Source organism: Grus americana, chromosome 24 (assembly GCF_028858705.1).
Source record: "Grus americana isolate bGruAme1 chromosome 24, bGruAme1.mat, whole genome shotgun sequence".
NCBI lineage: Eukaryota > Metazoa > Chordata > Aves > Gruiformes > Gruidae > Grus > Grus americana.
In genome coordinates, this window is record NC_072875.1 from 4,488,008 (window position 1) to 4,496,686 (window position 8,679).

General features: G+C 41.8%; 1 protein-coding gene across 1 annotated transcript in view; it reads right to left on the reverse strand.

Moving 5' to 3' along the window:
* The window catches only part of LOC129196030 (uncharacterized), a 64,919-nt gene that overhangs the window by 10,983 nt on the left and 45,257 nt on the right, over positions 1 to 8,679 (reverse strand). The window contains exons 14-15 of the mRNA XM_054802836.1: positions 5,427 to 5,651; positions 4,779 to 4,930 (exon numbers count right to left, since the gene is read on the reverse strand). The gene's annotated coding sequence lies outside the window, so the exon portion shown is untranslated. The remainder of the gene's footprint in view (positions 1 to 4,778; positions 4,931 to 5,426; positions 5,652 to 8,679) is intronic.

Sequence of the window (8,679 nt, forward strand, 5' to 3'; positions counted from 1 at the left end):
CATTTGAAGAGGAATAAGCCTGTCTAGTCAGAACCAAACTGTAAAAAAAGATATTTGATTCAATCCTTTATTTTACATTCATATCAAGTGCCTAACTGCCTAATTAGCTGAGAGAGGAAGCTATACAGGCAGTCTGGAAGCCAACCTATTTATCATTTACATTTAAGCAATGCTTTCATATTTGCAAAGTGCTATGCAAATACCAATTACCGCCATGATGCAGCAGAGCTTATTAACACAAGCACAGTGCTGATGCGATTACGCTGCTTCCAGCTCTGGAGCTAGCTCATTTGCCAGCAGCCCAGAGGTCTTTGCCCTGCCTGCCTCCTGTTGCAGAGTACAGTTATGCTATGACACCTTCATCTCCCTCACACTGTCCTGGAAAGTGCCTGGAATAAGAGTATCATAATACATTAAAAGCAACTTCCAAAGCATGAAGCTCAGGTTCAACACTTGACATGCCCCCGATCCATGTGCAGCAAGGACAGCTCTGCAGACAGGCTACACAGCAGCAAGGAAGAAGTAATGAAGCTCATTTGACAGGATGTCCCAGTTATCCCCTGCTTTGTCCATCTTTTCACAGGGTTATCAAGAGCATGAGCATATGTTGCACTTTGCAGTCCTTTGCCTTATTAAATTCAGAGCATTCCCCGTAAGTGTGTTTACTTTTGATTCCTCTCTTGCACTTCCAGAGAAAAACATCGAGCACATGGCATTTGTCCCAGGAGAGGAACAACCTCCTGCGTCCTGGGAACCACTTGGGTCTGATCCACTACCAAAAGGACTCAATTTGTTTTCCCTCTTGTCAAAAGCACAGGCTACCGCCCAGCTATTTTGTCCCATTTGCTTGCTTATACTAACATTGTGTAACACATGTAACTCATGATAGATCTCAGCCACCACCCACCTACTCATCACAAAACTTCACATACTGAACATGGATTTGGTGACACAGGGAGCCTTCCATTCAAAATTAGCTTTTTCACGCATCATCTCACCCCAGATGCATTCAAAACAACTGACTCTTGAAGCAAAACTTGATGGGACTTGCAAGATCCTCTTCTGGTAAAAATCAGCATTAACAGCAAATATTTTTCCATGACAAATCGATGTGACCGACTGAAGCTCAACTCTTAGCAAAATGTGTTAAAAGGAAGCCCAAGGACTACGTATGCTCACATCCTTGACTAGTTCAGACATGTCTGTACACAAAAGCCAAATCCAAACAGTGTGAGCTTGGGAAATGCTTGTTTTAATATTTAAACCACGTCACCTGGACTCATCTATATGCATTTGTTCCTAAAGACAGGATTCATCTCCCCTCAAAGCTAGGTATTTCATCTAAAGTACTTCATCTTCCCGGCTGCTCCTTTATTCAGGCAGAGAACAGCATGCCTCTACAGGGTAATTACAATCTCATATACACCTAACATGAATGAGACGAATTGCTGTCTGGAGGTGCTTCTTTCTTCCTTTTGGCTATAAAGACAACCTGAGTGACTAGTGTAGCCTCAGAGTTAAAATTAGATGAGCTGTATCCCAACCTAGGCAATTTTGTACTAGGAGATCTTATTATGTTTTGCAGCTATCAAGCAAATTATATGGGGAAGGGACACACACAAATGAAGCAAGCAGAAAACTCAGGTCTCATCCTCTCACTGGGATCTCACTGCTGCTATTGATTTTACTAAGGAAGCACTCCACTTGTGGGGATCCCCAGCTGTAAAAGCCCCAGAATAGACTGATGCCCCCAGCAAACAGTGGTCCTCTCTGCACCGCTTCACACAATAATGCTGTGAGTCCACCCCATTCCCTCGGTGCTCGAGGTGGCAGTCAGAACACAGAACAGGCAAAAACACTTAGCTGGGGGCTGTGACACCGTACCAAGTTGACACGATACTCAGTTAGGACCCCAGATTTACTAGTTGATCTTGTACAAGTCACTGCCTCTCCGTGACTCAGTTTCTCCATCTGTAAAGTGGAGATGATGCTCTTGACCTCCTTTGCCAATTATTATTAGATCTACTGATGAAAAAAACTCAACCCTAACACATAGGTTTTACTGCTCACTAACTAGGGGCATTTTACAAATGCCTTTAAGTATGACACTAAAAAGACCCAGTCCTGCGACCTTCTTCAAGCTGAGCACAGTAAAAACAGATACCACAGACATGACTTAGAAAAGGAGAAGAGCTACAGGGAAAAATCTAAACTCAGCTAACATTTTCTGTTATAAGATGTTAAATACAAATGCTTCACTAACACAAAACTGCAAAACACTTAAGTACATCCAGAATCTAACAAAACTTTGCAGTCTTTGTGGATAGAACAGCTTTTCAAAACATTAACCAGGCTATCCTGTGCCATTTCCAAAGTCAGACAGACTGTGAAAACTAGTGAATTCATTGCTAGCCAAGCCCCAATCCTGTATCTTCCAATATTTCTTACTTAACTGATTTTATTCTAATTTGCATTGAACAAGCAGTTGGACTGGTTCTCAGCAGCAGTCAGACAATATCCAGTGTAAATCAGAGTCAAGGGCATTTTCCCAAGAGGAAAGTAGGTGAAAGGTAAGGTTGGATTTTCCTTCAGCATTAACTGCTCCAAGACTGAAAGCGCACGGTGAAACTCTGCCCACGTACAGGGACACGCTCAGCGTTGGCGTATGGGGAGGCGATGGTAATGGTGCAGACAGAGGCAGAGTGCCTCACCCATGCTGGCTTTGAGGGAAGCTATGAAGACGGTGTAAAGGCTCCTTCGTCTCTTTATGGCCATTGCTCCATGCGTACAGACCTACAGCACGTAAAACTTTCTCTTTCTCTGGATGGAGCTAAGTGGCAGGGGACTTTTTTCATTGTGATTTTCTGTATCATGGCAGAAGCACCAGTAACTTAGATTAGCGATGCACAACCAAAAGAGTTGACCTTTTACAAACTGGTGAGAATTGGCACTATGAATTTGTTGTACTCATCATGCAAAGGCCCTACGTCACAGCACCAACGCTTTCTCTAGTTCTGCATTTTACCTTTCAAACTGCTTATCTCCCACCTGCAACATCTCAGACTGCCCGGGTGGCTCTGAAGTGAGACACTGGGTTACAAGTACAAAGGATGGTGTGGGACCAAAGCAGAGGCACTGGCAGTAAGGGCATGGAGACTTGGCCAAGCCCCTTCACATGGCTTTGACAGATATGAAACAAGTTTTTCTTGACCCTAAGTATTTTCCGTACAAGGCTGAGTGCAAGGTCTGTACAGGTAAGATTTCACGCTGCTCTGGGCTGCATACAAACCCATGTGATTTTTGAATTCCACAGATAAAATGCTGTTTGCAGCTTCATATCACAGCTCAAACATCCCAGTTGTGTAACACCTTGAACTACTTCAAGACCATTTTCTCTCACCCCACTGAGATTCAGCCGTCTCTGAGTTTTACTCAAGGATACAAATGTGACCATTATTGTTAGTGGACAGAGTTTCAAATTAAATACAAATTAAAAATGAAATACATACAGATTCTCTGAAATATCTCAAAAGGTATGATGAATTGAGTAGAGAGTGTTCTCCCTCCCTCCCCACCTTTTAAAGCAGCCAACAGAATTCCACTGCAATGATATCACATGCAAATAAAAAAAAAGAAAAAAGAAAAAAGAAAGAAGAGGGGGACATGGCATTCTCTATTAAATGCTTCAACAGATGCCTACCACCTTGCCTGCTCTGGTAGCAGCCCTATACAAACCACCCACTTTTCTGGGAATGCAAAGATGCAAAGGCAAAATGAAAAAATAGCTTAAACTCAGTTATTTAAAAACATGCTTTACTCTTTTCTTCCATTAAGCCACCAAAGCCCACAGTTTTCAACATCCTTTTGAACTACTAGCCATTTAAACTTTGCTTCCTGCCCTGCAAATCTGCTAGCATTGTTACAGATGGGAATACCAAACACAGAGGTCAATCTGTATCAGAGGAATGGTCGCTGGCTGTCAGCTCTTGTAAACCATGAGCCATCACTTTGTCAGTCTCAGCCTTCGGCTTTGCAAGCTGTGACTAAAGATCCTGACTTGCTCTGCTAGCAGCTGTTGCAAGCTGTGAGCCAGCATCTTGGCATTCTCAGCTGAAACACTCACCACTTCTGTGCTCACGAACTGTCATTTTCAGTTAGCAGAACTCTCGGGTGACATGGCAGCAATGCAAGGACATCGCAGGGTAAAAAATCTGTTTGAACAACCCACATTCAACCAACTGACTCATTTTTAATCACTTTCCAGAGGTCATCCACACAGTAAATGTCTGGCTGTGGCACCTCAGTCGTCTTCCAATGAGAATTATTTTGCTAGTCAAGATCTAGTCCTGCTGTATCAGTTGTCCATTACTTGTGCAGTCACATTAGTGCAATGACCTGCTTTTCATCATAAAAAAACCCCCTAAAAGTCACAGACCAAAATTTTCTAAGCAAAAGAGCATCTTTGCCAAATAACGTTTACTTTGTTTCCACGTGAAATTAGGAAATAATTCTTGCCCATTCAAAGTGACTTTTGACAAATAATGACAACACCGTCCCAGAGGCTGTGTATGGAAACCTTTGCTGACCACAGACTGCCGTTTCCAGACAGCATTACTTAAAACATGTAACACACATACCATGTATTTTACGAGCGAGTCTACCCCAAAGCTTCCTTGCCTACATTTGCATAGGTGCTTTGGGGTAAACACACCTCTGCACTACTATCCATTTTCTCTTCCTACGTGTCCAGTTTTAGCTACACATAGGCCCATACTCACATTCCTCTTTTAACTGTCCCTTTTTCATCCTGAAGCTTGCCTCTGCCACTTGACAGGCTGCGATGTCTGTCAGGAATGAGGCTGGGTGTGTTGTTCTGGAGGAGCAGATTCAGACCGCAAACTACAGGTTGGCTCTGCAAGTTCTAGACGCACTGGTTTGGCACATGAACCAACACATCAGGTAACATTTTAAAAGGAAAAATGTATCGTTTTGCCTGGGAATGATGAAAGCATCAAGACAGCAGCTGTTTGAAAGACTAGAATTTACAAATTCTTAGAAATCATTTATGATTGCAAATGAAACGTTGGAAATACCACTAGGTTTAAAGAAGAAAGTTATACTGTGTTTCCACACCAACTTCCAGTCCTGGCTGTACCTTTGCACAGCCCCAGGAAGTTGCAAAGAAGATGATGATCAATTTTCCTTACTGTTTTTATACCATGTTCAGTATGAATTCAGTAATGGTTCGTATCAATAGCACTAGGAAGCAGGAAGATAAAATATCAAGAAGAATAAGAAAGTCCTAGATACTGCAACTCGCCTGTGGCTTCTGTTTTCTTCCTCAGAGACAGAAAATGACAACAGAAGATTGCTTCTAATCAATACTCCACCCACCCCTTCACAAGAAATGTGCAAGTTTTACTTACCTTTTTGAACTTTCTTTAGGCAGGGAGCAGCTAACTCAGCAGTTGATAGACAGACACACCTCTGTAGCTCACTATTTCAAGTAACCCAGGATTACTTTAGATATATTAGAGACAATCATAGCTTCTTGATGACCCATGTGAAAATGTTTTGAATGAGCAGTTCTCCACACCAAAAACTGACAGAATACAAATGACTGTATTGTTGTAGAAATCTAAGTAGAAAGTCTGTAAACAAGGATAGAGATGAAAAGATCAGTCACTTCCCCCACGCCTAACTAGCTCTTTATCAGATGATGTGAAAAAATAAATGACATATTGAAATAAATATACAAAATGATACATTTCATCCGTGTTATCTCTTTGCGGATATACAAAACTCACCTCAGCAGTATATTAGCTTCAAAAGGGTGAGGGTAGGCCAAATCCTATCGTAAAATCAAGATAAAACTTTCACTGAAACAGACTACAGTTGCAGAGACTGTGCCAAGTACCTGGGGATATCAAGTCAGCACGGTATTTACAGTGAGGCACACTATAGTTCACCATCTAAAATGCTGTCTTAAAAACTGAGAATTAAGCCTACTGCACCTCATAATTTCCTACTCATGTTTGATTAACGAGAAAGGAAAATGAGGAAAAAAGCACAGAAATATACCTTTCCGTGAACTCCATACAGTACCATGTAAACCAGAACATGCAGTTCCCCGATCACGGGAAGATGAACGCTGTAGGCACTCAGACAAGGAGTGGTTTATAACCAATGCCTAAATTAGAAGTGTCAAAATACTGCCTAAGCTTTTGTTTTAATTTGGCTCCTGAGAGCTCTATGCCAGTGCTTGGTTCATCACTTGTGGCCTGTGAATTATGGTTTAACATCTGTGGGTTCAATTAAGAAGGAAAAAAAAGTTAAGATTTAGCATAAGCTTTTCCCTCTGCTGAGAGGGAAGTTTCTCCTCTCCACTGAGTAAGGAAACAAGGAATCTTCAAAACTTCCCACCTGTACTCCTAGATGGACCCAGAATACATTTCTCAGGCCCTTCTACTTGCTTTCACTAACAGGTTGCCTTCTATTGCAGATAGCTGGCTGCAAAGCCAGGAAATCATATGGCTCATGTACCTACCTGCCAGTGCCTAGCTCATCTGCAGTTCTATCCCACCATCAAAAGATCACTTCAGCACCACAAAACTATCACCTAAGTGCAGCTTTTGTTTTACACTTGGCCTCAAAGGAAAAAAAGAACAAAACAAAATACTTCTCTATCACTCTAGATATGCCTGTGCTAGGACACCAAGACAGACATACATTCTGTTCTCTGAAATCTTATTTTTGCTGCTGTGAAAGCAATGAATGAACAAGGAAAGCACTAAGAAGACGCTGCTGTGCTCCCTCTGCTGGCTCTCCATGAGGGAAGGCAGCAAGCCTGCACTGCGTCCTGTAAAGGCAAATCTAAGTTGAGATCTACCACCCACTCCTAAAGGTACTCCTAAAACCGCATGCTGCCATTGTTGCTAATGCAGGCCCCACTTCATACAAGATAGGAGGCACGTAAATAACACAGCAAAGTTCAACAAGCAAACTGCAGGCAAATGCATTACATTCTCCTTACTCCAAAAGCCCTTACAAACATTTACACCTTTGCTTCACAACCTGAAAGAATTTGAGAATTGTAGCACAGGTATCAGCAACCTGCAGTCTTCAAACACTACAAGTTGAGAAGTGTGTTGAACAACAGCAAAGCATTCTCCAGGCTGTCTTTTTACAGGACTTGCATGCAGACATAGGAACTTAGAATAGGATCAAAACATGTCTTAATTCTGGTGAAGAAGTGCAAGAGATGTAATAATTCAGAGGGGACACTATTTTTCTAGACTGATATTTAGAAATCGGAACACCATTCATTCATTTTACCTTCTAAACAGGGCTCAGTTATGAATGTTGAGACACACTAGAAACACGCGTGACGATTACAGCTCTCTGGCACAGACCCAAGTATATTCCTCTCTACGCATGCCATGTCTTGCCAAACCAAGGCACAAGTGCTTCATGGGCAGGATTCAGTTGTGTACAAGCACTTGTCCAGAACTGCAGCCTGGGTTCTCATGTGGGTTCTATTACTGGTACCTATTTCAGCAGGGCCAAATGACAAAACCCAAGAAGATCAGTGGCAAATGACTACTGTTAACAAGGGTAATTTCTCCCGAAGGTGGGATATTACGTTGTCCAACCACAGTATATTGGTTCATGGGGAACAAGAGATTTGTCTTTTTACAGTGCTTCTCACCTTTACTTTGTAACTCACAGGAAAACAATCCCTTCAGTGGACAAAACAACTTTTTAACCATCAATTTTGCACTTTGAACTTGGCAGCTCAATACAGATCATTTGTCAGCAGCAAACCCTGCTCAATACTTGATAAATATTGTTAAGCTATGGTGCTGTCTATGGGGCTTTCCCAGTTTAATTTGCTACAAAACATACCCTTAAGAAGACAGATGTGTCACTGTAAATATTGCAGGTCAACCAAGGTGTGTGGGGTACTTTGTTGCTAAACACTTTTCTAATTTGCATTTCTAACATTTGTCCCCGGACAAAAGTAGTCATTATTTATAGAAGACATGCAAGAACTGCCCAAATGACCCAGATAACATTCTAAATCACAAACCATTACTAAAAAGTACAGAGTAGTTGTTTTTAGAAATCTGTGAGCAGCAGAATATAATGATACACATTCTTGTTTTCCATCTACCAGCTATTCCTTGCCACTGGATTAGTAATCCCAGTTCCCAGTTGAAAACTGTAAATGACCAAGATAAAGTATGCTAGCCCTCTCTTCACATTTCCCAGCCCACTGTCTTTACCAACGCAGCTGATGGACAATGCAACTGCATTCCTGGAAGGCATTTCCCTATTTCCACGTCCATGTTTCCTTTCACATGTCCCCCCACTTCCAGCCTCAGCAGTCTAGTTTGATGTCAAATACGCTCACTGTACCTCCTGATATTCTTGCTCTAGTATCTTTTTCAGCAACAGAGAGGACAATCTCAGTAATGGGTAACATATGACACAGGCAGATTCACTGGATACAGTCAATATATTACTGCTTTAGCATATGGTGCATATTGTGAATCTCCAATGCTTACATACATATGAAAAGGCTTATATATTCAAGCCCCAGGACACAATCCAGTTCTCAATACAACAAACAGCAGAAACTGAATGTGAAACCCTTCCAGATACACTTCTGTATCTTGT